Here is an 18,211-nt window from a genome sequence, read left to right as displayed (position 1 = left end):
AACAGAATATTCACAACAGTTTATTATTGTAACCAAAAATTATAATTAACCCAAATGTCGATTACCTGGAGAAGAGGTAAATAAATGTATACATGTAGTATATTTATACAATGAAATATTATACACTAAAATTTTAAAATTGCAAACAAGTACATAAATTCCATAGACATTGTATAACAGAAGCCAGAAAAATCGGTAAGGGAATATTTCATGCAAAGGAATATTCATGCAAGGGAATATTTCATGCAAAGATGGACACAATAAAGGACAGAAATGGCAGGGACCTAACAGAAGCAGAAGCGATTAAGAAGAAGTGGTAAGAATATACACAAAAACAGTACAAGAAAGGCCTTAATGACCTGGATAACCATGATAGTGTGATCACTCACCTGGAGCCAGACATCTTGGAGTGTGAAGTCAAGTGGGCCTTAGGAAGCATTACTAAGAACAAAGCTAGTGGAGGTGATGGAATTCCAGCTGAGCTATTTAAAAATCCTAAAAGATGATGCTGCTGTTAAAGTGCTGCACTCAATATGCCAGCAAATTTGGAAAACTCAGCAGCGGCCACAGGACTGGAAAAAAAGTCAATTTTCTTTCCAATCCCAAAGAAAGGCAATGCTAAAGAGTGTTCAAAACTATATAATTGGTATCTCCAATTTTCTGAAGAGATTTTTAGTCTGTCCCATTCTATTGTTTTCCTCTATTTCTTTGCATTGTTCACTTAAAGAGGCTTTCTTATCTCTCCTTGCTAATCTCTGGAACTCTGCATTCAGTTGGTATATTTTTCCCTTTCTCCTTTGCCTTTCACTTCTTGTCTTTTCTCTGCTATTTGTATGGCCTCCTCTGACAAACATTTTGCCTTCTTGTGTCTCTTTTTCTTTGGGATGGTTTTGGTCACCACCTTCTGTACAATGTTATGAACCTCCATCCATAGTTCTTCCATCACTCTGTCTTATCCCTTGAATCTAATTCCTTGAATGTATTTGTCCCCTCCACTGTATAATCATGAAGTATATGATTTAGGTCATATCTGAATGATCTAGCAGTTTCCTCTACTTTCTTCATTTTAAGTCTGAATTTTTCAACAAGGAGTTCATGATCTGAGCCACAGTCACCTCCAGGTCTTGTTTTAGATGACTGTATAGAGCTTCTCCATCTTAAGCTGCAAAGAATATAACCAAACTGATTTCCATATTGACTGTTTGATGATGGGATTCTCTCGTGGCTCAGATGGTAAAGAATCCACCTGCAATGCGGGAGACCTCAGTTCAATCCCTGGATTGGGAAGATCCCCTGATGGAGGGCATGGCAACCCAACCGAGTATTCTTGCCTGGAGAATCCCCATGGACAGAGAAGCCTGGTGGGCTACTGTCCATGGGATCTCAAAGAGTCAGACACAAGCGAGCAACTAAGCACAGCACAGCACAGCACGTCTGGTGATGTCCACGTGTAGAGGCATCTCTTCTGTTGTTGGAAGAAGCTGTTTGCTATGACCAGTGTGTTCTCTTGGCAAAACTCTGCTAGCCTTTGCCTTGCTTCATCTTGTACTCCAAGGCCAAACTTGCCTGTTACTCCAGGTATCTCTTAACTTTCTACTTTTGCATTCCAATACCCTATGATGAAAAGGACATCTTTTTTTTTTGTATTAATTCTAGAAGGTCTTGTAGGTCTTCTTAGAACTATTCAACTTCAGCTTCTTTGGCATTAGTGTTTGGGGCATAGACTTCGATTACTGTAACATTGAATGGTTTGCCTTGGAAATGAACTGAGATCATTCTGTCATTTTTAAGACTGCACCAAAGTACTGCATTTCAGACTGTTTTGTTGACTACCGTATGACCCAGCAATCTCACTTTGGTATTGCATACACCCAGAGAAACTCTAATTTGAAAAGATACATGGACCCTTAGGTTCGCAGTAGTACTAGTCACAATAGCCAAGACATGCAAGCAACATAAACATCCATCAACAGATGAATGGATAAAGAAGATGTGGGGTGTGTGTGTGTGTGTGTGTGTGTGTGTGTGTGTGTGTGTGTGAGTGTGTACAGGCTTCCCTGAGAGGTCAGCTGGCAAAGAATCTGCCTGTAATGCAGGAGACCCTGGTTTGATTCTTGGGTCAGGGAGATCCCCTGGAAAAGGGATAGGCTACCCATTCCAGCATTCTTGGGCTTCCCTGGTGGCTCAGATGGTAAAGAATCCACCTGCAGTGTGGGAGACCTGGGTTTGAATCCTGGGTTGGGAAGATCCCATGGAGGAGGGCATGGAAACCCACTCCAGGATTCTTGCCTAAAGAATCCCCATAGACAGAAGAGCCTGGCGGACTACAGTCCATGGGGTCCCAAAGAGTCATACATGACTGACTGGCACAGCATATAATGAGAATATTAAGGAGCCATTAAAAAGAATGAAATAATGCTCTTTTCAGCAACATGGACGAATCTGTAGATTATCATAGTAAGTGATATATATAAACTGAATCATTGTGTTGTATACCTGAAACTAACATAACATTGTAAATCAACTATATTTCTTAAAGTATACTTTATACTTATACTTTTTCAAAAAATTAAGCCAAATTGGCCTCTATTACTAGAATAAGTGTTTGTTTCCTAGCCCTGAGGCATCTATTTGCTAACATGTCATCAAATGTTAAAGAATGAAATCAAATTGGATTTAACATATCTCAAGAGGAGGAAATCACAAAATTAATGCCTATTTCCACCTGGTGGTGGTTGTCTAGTTGCTAATTCATGTCCAAATCTTGAGACCCCAGGGACTGCAGCCCACCAAGCTCCTCTATCCATGGGATTTCCCAGGGATGAATACTGGAATGGGTTGCCATTTACTTTTCCAGAGGATCTTTCCAACCCAGGGATTGAACCCATATATCCTACATTGCAGGTAGATTCTTTACCAACTGAGCCACCAGGCAAGTCCCTATTTCCACCTAGGAGGTCTTAATTAGATGACAAGAAATACATAATATTTATCCTGAAGCTCCATGATCTGTTAATACCTAGTACACATACCAAAATAAGGAGGTACTTGCTAAACAAATGTTGACCACATATGTTGACCATTGGAGACACATCATTTGTGTGTTTTAGTTGTATGTAAATCCCATGAAAATGTTGAAATGTTTCATCTAACATATACCAGAAAAGAAATAAAAAAAAACAGTAACTTTAGACATTTTAATAGCACATAAGATAAAATTATTGGGCTTCCCCAGTGGCTCAGCAGGTAAAGATTTTACCTGCATGCAGGAGACATAGGAGACGTGAGCTCGATCGCTGGTTCGGGACGATCCCCTGTAGGAGGAAATGGTGACCCACTCTAGTATTCTTCCTGAAAAATACCATGGACAGAAGAGTATGATGGCTACAGTCCAAAGGGTCACAAAGAGTCAGACACGACTAAGCAACTAAGCACAACAGAAATTAATACTAATTCATGTATTCTTGAACTGTTAACTCCTTCATATACTAGTTAAAATTATATTGTATGCTTGGAATATAGAAACTCTACAAAATCTAGGCCCACCTAATAATTTTCCAAGGGTGATGTTTTCTCCTCTCAATTAATCGATATAATGAACAATCTTGTATGAAGTAAAACTCTTACCAACACTAAAAAGTCACTTGGATATCAGTGAGATGTCACAGCTCAGTGCCGCTGAGAATTTCTGAAAGGTATTCCCAACTCCACATGGTCATGAGGAAAATGTTCCTTTTCCAGTATATTCATTAATTGTTTATTCATTTTATTATTCTCCCTTTTACAGTCCTAACTAACCTAATAATATAGCTTTTCTAGACTTTTAATCATTGCCTTTAGGATAAATTTCAAATAGATCCCTGAAGAGAATCCATGTGCCTCCTAATAAGTTTAAACTTCCAGTTAACTGGAAACTGTAAGGTAGTGAGTCCAGAGCTTGGCTTCAGGCTGAGACTTCGGGGGATATAGGACAAAGGCCCAGCTTCTCCTGGGTGCCTGACAAAAACCATGGCTTCCTATTGGTTCTACTAAAGATGTTTTCACAGGTGATGCTCTTAGAAGAACATTCAAAATCCCAGAGAAAATTTAAAAAGCATGTTGTTGCACTTGATATCATGTGAGAAGATGTTAAAGAAATACATGCCAGTTGTACAGAATTTGAGCTTCTTTAGTGAGACTCTTTTTGCATTTCCATATAGTGGCCTGCATTGCAGAAGGACATCATTCTAAGACATACAGAAGAATAATCCTGACATTTCCAGTACTTCTAGAGTTTGAACTACACTATTCCCCATCACTCACTGGAAACAAAGAGAAAAGGCTATCTTGTATGTGAAGTGTCCAACTCCTGTGAAAGTGGTCCACTTATGGGGAGACTTCACCACTGATGTCAGCTTGTGGCAGGGAAGACAGAAAACGCAAGAGCTTCTTCCTCCAGAAATATCAAAAATATGATAATATCCTCCTTTATTTTCTGACGGTCCCATATTTTTCTTCCTGGAATGTTTCTGTGTGTTTTAATCTGCTGATGACCCTCTCTTTCACTCCTAACCACTGCCACTTGATGACACATTCCATTCAGTCAGGAGTCTAAGGCTCCTTCTATGCACATCCCCGCCCCCTGAGCTAGAGATAGTAACCTTCCACTCCTTGGAATGGTACCTCCTTTTCCTGAGGGGACTCAAGTATCACTACTCTCCTGAAAATGCAATTGTTCCAGCTACCTTGCACAGTTTATCAGTAAAGTCTCTCTTCCCTCCTTTTATAACACTGAGGATTCGGACATCTTATAACCTGGTCATAAATCCTCTCATTGCAGAAAGTTGACACCTGGAATGAAATAAGGGTATCACAGATAGATACTGGGTTTTTAGAGCTTTTATCCCCCCTAATTGGCCAGAATTCCATTAGGATGACGGCAGGAAATATTTTCTGCTAGTTAAAGAGATCTGGTTCCGATGGAGAGAGTGTGACTAGTGCAAGGGAGCACAGGAGTAGACACGTCTAAGAACAACCTCCAGTGGATGAGGTTCATCTTTAGTCCCTGCCTAATTCCAGCACTTCTATCTTTCTCTGCTGATCAAATTCCTCCCTCTTGCACCTAAAGTCTGAATTTTCCCCTCACCTCTGGGATCCCTTTAGCCCACCTGTCCAGGCTGACCCACTACACACATCATTGTGTGTGTGTGAGTTGCTCGGTCATGTCTGAATCCTTTCGACCCATGGACTGTAGCCTGCCAAGCTCCTCCATCCATGGAATTCTCCAGGCAAGAATACTGGGGTGGGTAGCAATTTCCTGCTCCAGGGGATATTCCTGATTCAGGGATCGAACCTAGGTGTCTGGCATTGCACACACCATTAATGCATATATTCATTCCAAAAACATCTTTAAACAACCACTTGGGTAGGGCTTGTTTAAAACAGATGAATCGCCAGTCTAGGTTTGATGCAGGATACAGGATACTTGGGGCTGGTGCACTGGGATGACCCAGAGAGATGGTATGGGGAGGGAGATGGGAGGGGGGTTCAGGATCGGGAACTCATGTATACCCATGGTGGATTCATGTTGATGTATGGTGCCAGGAGCCAGCGTGAGGAACTCTGCCCATGGCAAAGGTCATGGGGAAAGAGGCAAAGGCAAGATCGAGCCTCAGGAGAACCCCTGTTCCCGGGCATCTGTTCCCGAGCATCTACCCCCAAAACCAGAGTCTGTTTTATGCTCTCACCTACACCTCTGACTTTACGGGGGGCTCTCCCCCATCACCATTTCTCTCGGAGAAGGAGTTAACTTGCAGCTCCAGTTAATAAAAATTCCTGGGCGTGACAAGAGTGTTTCAACTTACGAACTCCTCTGAAGTTTCTCTAGCCTGCCTGAGCGGGTTCGTCAGGCCACATGTGATTGTTTACAGCCTCCCAACCGTGAGAGGCACAAGATGCTTTAAACTTTCTATACACAGACACTTTTGAAAGGTTAGAAAATTATTAGTATAGTATGCTGCTAAGTCACTTCAGTCGTGTCCGACTCTGCAACCCCATAGACGGCAGCCCACCAGGCTCCCCCATCCCTGGGATTCTCCAGGCAAGAACACCAGAGTGGGTTGCCATTTCCTTCTCCAATGCATGAAAGTGGAAAGTGAAAGTGAAGTCGCTCAGTCGTGTCTGACTCTTAGTGACCCCATGGACTACAGCTCACCAGGCTCCTCCATCCATGGGATTTTCCAGGCAAGAGTACTGGAGTGGGGTGCCATTGCCTTCTCCATAGTATAGTATAGTGGGTTGATTAGGAATTATATTGGTGAAGGGTTTTTCATTTATTGTGCCAATAATTACTGCTAATTCCCTGCCCTGGGTGTGACAAGGGTGTCTCAGGTCAAACCTCTCTGCTGGCAAACTCGCTTGTGTGACAGGATTATCCATACTCCTGCCAAACACATGATTGTTTACTACCTCTCAACCATTAACAGCACAGAGAGTTTGGAGTATTTTGAGAGTCTTAATTAGCATAGGGCTTTTCTCATTGTTGAGTCAATGATTGCCGCCAGGCCTCCATATCCTTAGGCACCTGGGAACATATTAATCAATGTATTTGGAATATAGAAAAGGAAATATAGTAGTTTTTGATGTTAGCAATACTAGACCTTTTGAGTTAATGAATTTTCTCTTTTTTTATAGATCACTGTACTTTGTTTTAAATCACTGTGTCCTTGCTATGTAAAAATGTAACTTTATCACTATCTTAAGACTAAATAGATCTTAAGGGGAATACTGGTGAAGGGTTTTCATTTGTTGAGCCAATATTTGCTGTTAAATCTCCATATTCCTTGCCCCTATAATGAATATAACTAGCATATAGGAGAAATAAGTATTAACCTTTAAGCTTAATCATGTTAAACCTTAAATTAAGTAAATTCCTTTCTTGATTGTAACCCACTACACCCTCACCCTATAGGAATGTAACTTTATTTGGAGGGTGGTGCCTGGTTTAAGAAAAAATCACCCCTGGAAAAAATAAGTTTTCTGGTTGACTGACCATTATCAGAAAGGGCCATAAAATGTAAGCAGGCCTCATGGCCATAAAATGATGTAAAACCCATAAGACCTTTGTATAATTTTATATGAAGCACCTGATTGTGACAAGGGTCAGGTCTGCTGACCCCCATGTGACTCTGTATTCATCCCTATGTATAACAAAAAGTATATAAGCAAACCTGAAAAATAAAGAAATCAGATCAGTTTCTGGAAAGACTGATTCCCCTGTGTCATTCTTTCCCCTTCTGGCTGAATTCCCATCTGGTACGTGGTACTCACCAAGCCTGCTAATTTTGCCTGGGCTTCTAAGATCGGACCAGGGAGGCCTCAGTGCCTCCTCTCCTTCCGGAGAACAGAAAGACAGCTGTGGCCTATGTAGGTGTGATTGGTATTCCACGTAAACCAAGTTATTCAGCCTCTTTTTCTCCTCTAATTTTCCTATTACACTATCCATTTCTAATCTCTCTCTATCTTTAATTAAAGAAGTTTTTTCCTAGGATGCCTACTCCGTCTCCCCTCGAATTACCCTGGATCCACCGGGGCTGGACCCTGGCAGTATGGCAAAACCAATACAGTAGTGTAAAGTAAAATAAAATAAAATAAAATAAAAAACACAGTTCTAAAATCCTCTTTTTAAAACTTTTACCCTCTACCATGATCAACCCTTCACTTTCCACAGTTTTCTCCTATTCCCACCCTGGTATAAACCTGATTTGGCCTCCCACAGGACAGCATGATATGAAGCTGGTATCTTCCACTCAGTAAGTAAATGAAAACTCAGATTTGTAACCTAACAACTTGATCCAGAATTGAGATTTTCATTAGTGTTTAAAGACATCTAACACATCTAGAAAGGCATTGTTTAGGATGGGGCAGGAAGGTCACCTCCTTTCTCTGTGATACCCTCTAAATCTTAAATGATGCAGTAGTTAATGTCTTCATGCACAGTAACTGTGGATGGAGGATAAGAGAAAAAAGTTTCTCTAAAAATGTCACAGTGAGTAAATACAAGAGATTCCAGAAATATTCTCACTTACTCTGAGAGGCTCTGAGCCTGCCACGGACCCTGTGGTCAGGTCTTCTTGTGAGTAAAGTGGAAGAATTAACACAATCTTCAGGATAGTTTGAAAATACCCGAACAATTGAAATATATTAAAATAGCTAAGCATTGCAAAAAATAAGTCCAATTTGTTATTTTAACTTGCTTTAATAAGCTTTATGAGACAGTTTTGCTTTCAGCAACATGTACAAATGTATCCATTCAGGATCCTCAAAAGTAAATTTTTCAGCTGCTCATGCTTCATCACTACTGGATCCTGGTTCTACAGACACACAAAGGTAAGCAATGCCCTTTTTGTCCAGGCCCACAGGTAACGTGAACTAGTTGAAGATGGGCTTAAGCTGATGGGTTGTTAATGTGATCACAATTTAAATTTCTCTTGATTATTTATTAACAGCTTGGGATCACAGATTGCTGACAAGGAGAGAATGTCCAAAAACAGATGCTCTATGAAAAAAGCAGTTTTAACATTTTTGTGAGTTCAGACTACCTTGACTTAAACAATAGAGTGCCAAACAGAAGAGGACTGGTCAGTCAGCCTAGAATGTCCAAGACATGTAGGAGTCTTCATATATAGGACATGACCTAGTACACAGAACTATGAATTAGGATTCAAAATTATCCAGGGTATAGCATCCCTTCCCAAATGTACTGCTCACCATCCTGGTCCTCAAGGACCACTAAGTGAGACTAAGGGCAAGAGGATGAAAGTTATGGTTAAGAGAAACTTGCAGTAATATTTCACTGAACCTTTAAAGAACAATAAGACAATAATGCATACACAACAAAGCTGGAAGGAGCTTCTTCCATTATTGCAAAAGGCTGGTGCCCTCTAAAAGATGATATATCATCAGAAATTTTGCAGTGACATGAGATAACATGATTCTTGCTGACAACAGCATCCTTGAAATTCAATAGCAGAACTTTTTCCAGGCATCAGTGCTACTTGAATATTTGGAAAGAAAGAAGGAAATTGTGCTTGGAGTTCTCAGAAGTCTTGTCTGAGGCACACATGAGATGCCATACAGGAATTTCTAGAATCATCCAAGACATAATCTAAAGCTAACACAGAATGGGTAGAAATGAAGTCAGAGAAGTGGTGTTTTGTGATTGCTAGTTATGATGGGTCCATGTTCACAAGAAGTTCACAGACTGGAGGGAAAAACTGAGATATATATTTATAATTAATAAAAAAGAAGCAAATTTCAGACTATGACATCATGCAAGGAACCCAGTGTTTGAACAGAGAGATGTGGATTTAGAGGAGGGAGCAGTCAACACAGCCTACAAGAGAAAGGCTCAGCTGAAAAGGCCATGAGAATTTGGAACAAATGAACCGTGAAGAAAGCTGAGCACTGAACTTTTGAACTGTGGTGTTGGAGAAGACTATTGAGAGTCCCTTGGACTGCAAGGAGATCCAACCAGTCCATTCCGAAGGAGATCAGTCCTGGGATTTCTTTGGAAGGAATGATGCTAAAGCTCAAATTCCAGTACTTTGGTCACCTCATGTGAAGAGTTGACTCATTGGAAAAGACTCTGATGCTGGGAGGGATTAGGGGCAGGAGGAGAAGGGGACGACAGAGGATGAGATGGCTGCATGGCACCACCGACTCGATGGATGTTAGTTTGAGTGAACTCCGGGAGTTGGTGATGGACAGGGAGGCCTGGTGTGCTGCAATTCATGGGGTCACAAAGAGTCAGACACAACTGAGTGACTGAACTGAACTGAACTGAACTAAGAAGAAGGATATTTGAAGGAAAGAACAGTGTGAGCACAGACACAGGAAAATATAAACCTATCTGGTATCAAAAGAAACAATATGTTGAAGGTTAAGGAAAAGTGCAGAAGAACTCCAATTTTATGAATAGGAAAACAATTCATAATGCTATGTCCCAAACCCAGAACTGATTTAGAAAAAATACTTGAATTTATTTCCTGGTGCTTATACTGTCTCTCAACATGGCATTACAAAATCCTGATAAAAATCAGTTTTCTCATGAGTAAAATGGACATGATTGCCAGTCAAAATAAATCACAAAATCACAATGAGAACAAATTGACAGTGTGATTGAATAAAGACCATACACATAAAAATGTCATTAAAATTTAATATACTGTTAAATTTAAAAGGTATGTTGTCCATTCTAATGAGGTGGATGAACCTAGAGTCTATTATACAGATGCAAGTAAGTCATAAAGAGAAAGATAAATATCATATACTAACATATCTATCGGAGAAGGCAATGGCACCCCACTCTAGCACTCTTGCTTGGAAAATCCCATGGACGGAGGAGCCTGGTAGGCTGCAGTCCATGGAGTCGCTAAGAGTCAGACACGACTGAGCGACTTCACTATCACTTTTCACTTTCATGCATTGGGAAAGGAAATAGTAACCCACTCCAGTGTTCTTGCCTAGAGAATCCCAGGGACGCGGGAGCCTGGTGGGCTGCCGTCTACAGGGTCACACAGAGTCGGACACGACTGAAGCGACTTAGCAGCAGCAGCAGCAACACATATATACAGAATCTAGAAAGATGGTACCGAAGAATTTATTTGCAGGGGCGCAATGGAGAAACAGACAGAGATAATAGACTTATGCATGGGGAAAGGGTGAGCTGTATGGAGAGAGTAACACAGAAACTTACGTTACCATATGTAAAATAGACAGCCAACAGGAATTTGCTATATGTCTCAGGAAACTCAAACAGGGGCTCTGTATCAACCTACAGGTGTGGGATGGGGAGGGAGATGGGAGTGACGTTCAAGAGAGAGGGGACATGTGTATACCTATGACTGATTCAAGCTGAGGTTTGACAGAAAACAACAAAATTCTGTAAAGCAATTATCCTTCAATTAAAAAATTAATTAATAAAAAATAAATAAGCAACAGTGATATATTATACAGCACAGGGAAATATAGCCATTAACTTGTAATAATTTTAAATTGAATATAACCTATAAATATAGAGTCACTATGCTGTACACTTGAAACATAATACTGTAAATCAACTATACTTCAATAAAAAGGGATGTAAATATTCAAAAAAAATTAAAAAGTATTGATGACCATGAACAAAAAATAATGACTGGGAAAAAAGAGAGATTTAGAACAACTGCTGCAGATATGTGCTACAATGTTTTCCATACTAAATGATTACAAAGATTTCTAAACTATAAGAATTTACCTGAAACTAAGTATACCATATATGAGTAGATGAGTCAAATACATTCATTTTTTCCAGTTAACTCCCAATGGAGGAAGAATAGGATTCTCTGAAGTATGTGAAGACTGTGATTCAAGATCAATAATGAAAAAACAAGATAAACATTCTTGCTGCCACACAGTGAGGACAAGTTTGAGATGTTATAACTCAGCATTTAGGAAGACCAGGGTGTAATGATGAGAAGTAATGATAAACTGAAGGAAAAGGAAGAGATTACAATTATAGGTGATCTCATTTCTCTTTCTATTTTATTCCAAGGAAACAGCCTCCACAAATGGCCTTGAGGAACCACAGCACCATCACCGAGTTCATCCTCACTGGGCTGTCAGACGACCCCCACATCCAGGCTCTGCTCTTTGTGCTCTTCCTGGTGATTTACCTCCTGACCGTGATGGGGAACCTGACGATGCTGCTGCTGATCAGGGCTGACTCCCACCTCCACACGCCCATGTACTTCTTCTTGAATAATCTATCATTCCTAGACCTCTGCTTCTCCTCTGTCACTGTGCCCAAGGCTCTTGAAGGACCTCCTGTCTGAGAAGACCATCTCCATAGAGGGCTGCCTGGCCCAGGTCTTCTTTGTGGTTATCACTCCAGGAACTGAAGCCTGTCTGCTCTCTGCCATGGCCTATGACCACTATGCTGCAGTCTGCCACCTGCTGCTCTATAGCTAGATGATGAGCAACAGCTCTGTGTGAGGCTGGTGTTGATCTCCTGGGGCCTGGCTTCTCTCAATGCAGTCATCATGGCACTTTTGACTGTTAACCTGGACTTCTGTGAGGCCCAAACCATCCACCACTACACCTGTGAGCTGCCCTCCCTCTTCCCTCTGTCTTGCTCTGATATCTCCATCACTATCAGTATTTTGTCCTTCTCCACTATGTTCCTTGCGCTTGGAAACTTCCTCCCAATCTTCTTCTCCTATGTTCGTATTATATTCAACATTCTGAGCATCAGCTCCACCATAGGCAGGAGTAAAGCTTTCTCTACCTGCTCCTCCCACCTCATCACAGTGATCCTGCTCTTTGGCTCAGGTATGTTTTAAACATTGCTATCTCATGCTTCCCTCTGGTTCCTCCCTGGATTCACTCTGCTCCATACGGTAAGGTGTGATCACACCCAAGCTGAGTCCCCTCATCTACAGCCTCAAAAACAAAGAAATAAAGACAGCTGTGAAAAGAATACTGAGTATATATTCCCAATATTTCACATGGTGAACTAAGTTATATTTACTCAGCATAATTGCAAAAATTAAACTTCCTCTTATGTTCCCAACCCCTCCAACTACACAGAGTCAAGCAGGATGCATAAATGATTCCAGACCTTCCCTGAACATCCCAGGTAATGATTACAAAGGAACCCTTGATTGTGGACCCCCATCATCTGGAAATTCTATGCTGTGTTGACTGGGACAGAATGTGAAGACACACTTACACAAGTACCTCAATAAGACAACAAAAATACTAGGGTGAAAAAGTAAAATACAGAGATTATTTGATTTCTCAAAAGTTAAAAAATAAAATTCACAAGAATTTCTGCCTGAACTGTTTCATTTAAAAAAAAGATTCAAATAAGTCCTCCTTCATAAGAATATCACACTGGAAGAATAACAGTTGAAATAAATAATCAGAAAAGAACAGTTACTATTCCTCATATTGTTTAAGTGAATTATGCAATTTATTCCCAATGTAGTTATATGAAGATAAGATTTGATATTTAAATTTTAATAGGGAGAAGAAAAATCTATAAGTATTTGAAAACAATATGATTACTTGGAATCTCTATGAAAACTCTACTACAAATAAAAAGTTATCAGCACTCCAAAAGAACTTAATAGGTTAAAAATTGTAATAATAAAACAGTCAGTAGAGTTTCTATACTCACAACTGTTGAACAAACCAAAATCATGTATCATGTAGAAAAGCATCCTTTTGTTATTATAAGTTCCATAGAAAATCCTCAGGATTAAACATAACAAGTACTTAGAGCTAATATAAACAAAGAAACAAACTTAGCTAAATGATTTGAAAGATGTTTCATTAACACAGGATATATTTTTAGACATACTCTCATGTGGCTGAGACAGTAAAGCGTCTGTCTACAATGCGGGAGACCGGGGTTCAATCCCTGGGTCGGGAAGATCCCCTGGAGAAGGAAATGGTAACCCACTCCAGTAGTCTTGCCTGGAAAATCCCATGGACGGAGAAGCATGGTAGGCTACAGTCCATGGGGTTGCAAATGGTTGGACGTGACTGAGCCACTTTCCTTTCCTTTCCTTTCCATCTTCCAGTATTAGAAAATATGATTAACATTATATATCCCATCAAATATCATTGAATTTACATCAATGATACATCAAGAAATCTGGAGATTGATGGTCCTAGAGTTGATTTGGGATTCCTAGTGGCTCAGATCATACAGAATCTGCCTGCAATGTGGTAGACCTAGGTTCTATCCTTGGGTCAGGAAGATCCCCAGGAAAAGGGCATGGCAACACACTCCAGTATTCTTGCCTGGAGAATTCCATGGACAGAAGAGACTGGTGAGCTACAGTCCATGGGGTCGCAAAGAGTTGGGCATGACTGAGGGACTCACACACACACAGAGTTGATTAACTAATCATCAGTGCTTCAGGCTTTTTGCATCTAATACGTCATCCTCGTATACTGGGTTTCATCCTAGATTTGTTCCTGCTGCTGTAGCTCTAGACATTATGGTCATCACAATACAAAACAAAACTTCCTGTTTTAAGTGGAACTATTAGTTTATCGGAGAAGGCAATGGCACCCCACTCCAGCACTCTTGCCTGGAAAATCCCATGGACGGAGGAGCCTGGTGGGCTGCCGTCTGTGGGGTCACACAGAGTCGGACATGACTGAAGCGACTTAGCAGCAGCAGCAGCATTAGTTTATCCTGTTCTTGAACTTTATATATGGATTCATCTTAATGCTAAAATGAAAAGTGCTATATATATGCAACTAATTGAGAACAGACTGTATAGCACAGGGAACTCTACTTGATGCTCTGTGGTACCTAACTAGGAAAGAAATCCAGGGAAGAGGGGATATACATATATATGTGTGGCTGATTTACTTTGCTGTACAACAGAAACTAACACAACATTGTAAAACAACGATACTTCAGTTAAAAAAGAAAGTACTGCATGTATTCAAGTCTCCGTAAGGCACAGCAATTAGACTCACATACATTGGTGGTCAGCTTGTAAGTTGTTTCAACTACTTCAGAATATTGGGCAGTATCTGCTAATTGCACACTATATAACTACTCTGTGTGTGCTAATTGCTCAGTTGTGTCTGACCCTTTGCAACCCTATGGACTGCAGCCTGCCAGGTTCCTCTGTCCATGGGGTTTTCCCAGCAAGAATACTGGAGTAGTTTGCCATTTCCTTCTCCATATAACTATTCTAAGGCCCATTAATTACATTTCTAAGTATACATGCAGAGAAATAAGTGACCTTACCCAGCAAAGACATTGCTAGGATGTACATGACAATTTTATTATTATAGCCAAAACTATAATAAACCCAAATGTCTGTCACCTGGAGAACAGATAATTCATACATGTGGCATATTTATACAATGAAACATAATATAGCTAATTTTTTAAAACTGCAGATGACAAATGGATAAATCTCACAGACACTGCAATAATAGATTCAAGGAGTATTTATTATGATTGTATTTATATGAGATTAAAGACTGTGTATTAATCATGTTTCTCCTTTCTGTATTTCTTTTCCTCAGCTTTACTGAGATATAACTGACATATAATATTGTATGAGGTTAAGGCATACAATTTGTTGACTGGATACTCTTAAATGTTGCAAAATGATTACCATCTCCATCATGCCACATCATTACCATTTCTTTTTTGTGGTCAGAACATTTAAGATATACTTTCTTAGCAACCAGGCATAAAATACAACATTATTAATTATAATCACCATACTGTGTATTAGATTTCCAAAGCTTATTCATCTTACAAGTACAAGTTAGTTTTCATATTTATTGATGCATTGACACCTTCAGAACTTGCTGACCCTTGAGAGATTGCCCTCCTAGGACTAACCAGTTCCAAGAGATAATAAAAAACTCACCTTATTAACATTTTTCAGATGCAAACTAATGAATCAAGAATCCATACTCTTAACTGCCTTCTTGATTTAGCAATTACACTCCAGGCCACTATCCGCCTTCACTAATCACCTCAGTGCAAGGTACAACTCTCTCTGCCTCCTGACCAACCCAATGATTCCCCATTTGGTCTATATGTAACAAATTATCTTTTCAATGAAAACTGTCTCCTAATCTGTTGTCTTCACCATACCTGACTAATAATAAAACCTATATTTTAAAAATAAACAGGAAAAGTAATCATTTGAGTCGTCAGAACAGTAGTTACCTATAGGAGAATGGATTGACTGGGAAGTGTCCACAGGAACCTTTCCAAGCAGATAAAAGCTTTGGGGCTTGGCCTCTGTAGTGGTAACAAAGTGTATGTGTGTTATTCGCTCAGTCATGTCCAACTCTGCAACCCAATGGACTGTAGACTGTCAGGCTCCTCTGTCCGTGGAATTCTCCAGGCAAGAATACTGAAGGGGGTAGCCTTTCCCTTCTCCAGTACTCTTGCCTGGAAAATCCCACGGACAGAGGAACCTGGTGGGCTGCAGTCCATGGGGTCGAGAGGAGTTGGACACAACTGAGCGACTTCACTTTCACTTTTCACTTTCATGCATTGGAGAAAGAAATGGCAACCCACTCCAGTGTTCTTGCCTGGAGAATCCCAGGGATGGGGGAGCCTGGTGGGCTGCTGTCTATGGGGTCGCGCAGAGTCAGACACGACTGAAGCAACTTAGCAGCAGCAGCAGCAGCCTTTCCCATCTCGAGGGGATCTTCCCTGGATCTCCAGCATTGCAGGGAGATTATTTACCATCTGAGCCACCAGGGAAGCCCTAAAAAATGTATACATATATCAAAATTCACCAAGTTGTCCCTTTAAAATGGGGGCATTTAGTTTATTACCATATGTAAAATAGATGACCAGTGCAAATTCGACGCATGAAGCAAGGCACTCAAAGCCGGTACTCTGGGACAATCCATAAGGAAGGGGTGGGGAGGGAGGTGGGAGGGGGGTTCAGGATGGTGGAACACATGTACACCCATGGCTGATTCATGTTGATGTATGGCAAAAACCACAACATTGTACAGTAATTAACCTCCTATTAAAAGAAATATATAAATTTTTTAAATGGCTGCACTTAATCACTTTGCTTGTGCATTTTAAACTGCAATAAATAGGGAAATAAAACCACTAAAAAGATCTATTTCATGAATGCTCTCCCACTTCTTATAGATCCATATTATCCATGTCCCACAGATGCTTTGATAAATAATCCCCTTCCTCTCACATCAAAGCAGTATTTCTCCTAGCAGTATTTCTTCCCGTCATGCTGGAAACTGATCCCAGCTATTGGTCTTAAAGCCATGGGGGAGGTGGGAGAGGGCAAGTAATATCTTCCAAGGCACCTATCCCACGGAAAGCTTTGTGTGGTCTCTGTATTAGTGGTGGTTCTCTGAAGAAACAGAACCAATAGAATGGTGGGGGGCAGGCCGGGAGAGGAGACATGGTGAATTTTGAAGAGTTGACTCATGTAGTTGTATGGCCTGACAAGTTTGAAATTTGTAGAGCAGGCTGGAAGGTTGGAGTCAAGTAAGACTTCATGTTATAGTTGTTGTTGCTTTTTCATTTTATAGCTTGAGTCCAAAAACCACAGAGTAGGCTTGCAGTCTGGAATTTCAGACAGGGTTTCTATATTCCAGTCCTAAGGAGAATTCCTTCCTCTTTGGGAAACCTCAGTCTTTACTCATATAGCCTTCAACTGATTTAACAAGGTCTGCCCACATTATGCAGGGCAATCAGCTTTGTTCAAAGCAAACCAGTTTAAATGTGACATCTAAAAAACACATTCACAGCAACATCTAGACTAATGTTTGATTTAAAAAAAAAAAAAAAACTGGGTTTCATAGCCTAGTTACACTGAAATATAAAATTAACCATCACAGTCTCCAGCAAAGAGAAATTGATACTATCTAGCAAGGGTCAGCAGACCAATTCTGACCTATCAGGGATTCAGGGTCTCAATAAATCCATCCAGAAGTCCCCATTACAAGTCTCATGGTCCTAGTCCTTTCCTATCAAGACTCTGAGTTTAATATGGCAGATTTGTTGAATGTAAATTCAGACTTCTTGATAATTCAGCTGCTCTCACACTCAAATTCAAGGTCAGGTTTTCAGAACAGCTTATTTACTGGCTGAAGGAGATAAACGTGTCATTGAACAGTCTGCCTTAGGTTGATACATGGCTAAAATTCATGTAGGTAAGATAGAGGTGGTTGTGATGGTGGTAGCAATGAAGGATTCAGAAATCAAACAGAAATACCTCAGGAAAAAAATTCAAGACTACTATACGGAAGTGTGGAGAAGGCAATGGCACCCCACTCCAGTACTCTTGCCTGGAAAATCCCATGGACAGAGGAGCCTGGTAGGCTGCAGTCCATGGGGTCGCCAAGAGTCGGACACGACTGAGCGACTTCACTTTCATTTTTCACTTTCATACATTGGAGAAGGAAATGGCAGCCCACTCCAGTGTTCTTGCTTGGAGAATCCCAGGGACGGGGGAGCCTGGTGGGCTGCCGTCTGTGGGGTCGCACAGAGTCGGACACGACTGAAGTGACTTAGCAGCAGCATACGGAAGTGTGGCCAGTGTGTATTGAAGTGGTAGTGGTGAGAGCATAAGGATACTATCATTCGAGAGGGTGGGGACATGTGTATGCCTATGGCTGATTTATGGCTTAGCTGGTAAAGAATCCACCTGCA

General features: G+C 40.7%; 1 pseudogene; it reads left to right on the top strand.

The window, feature by feature from the left end:
- The first annotated feature begins 11,588 nt into the window (after nt 1–11,588).
- Nucleotides 11,589–12,531, top strand: LOC128048110 (olfactory receptor 8S1-like; annotated as a pseudogene).
- The last annotated feature ends 5,680 nt before the right edge of the window (nt 12,532–18,211 follow it).

The sequence above is a fragment of the Budorcas taxicolor genome, chromosome 5 (genome assembly GCF_023091745.1).
Source record: "Budorcas taxicolor isolate Tak-1 chromosome 5, Takin1.1, whole genome shotgun sequence".
NCBI classification, from domain to species: Eukaryota; Metazoa; Chordata; class Mammalia; order Artiodactyla; family Bovidae; genus Budorcas; species Budorcas taxicolor.
Note: the sequence above shows the minus strand (reverse complement) of the source record. Positions and strands in the feature narration are given on the sequence as shown.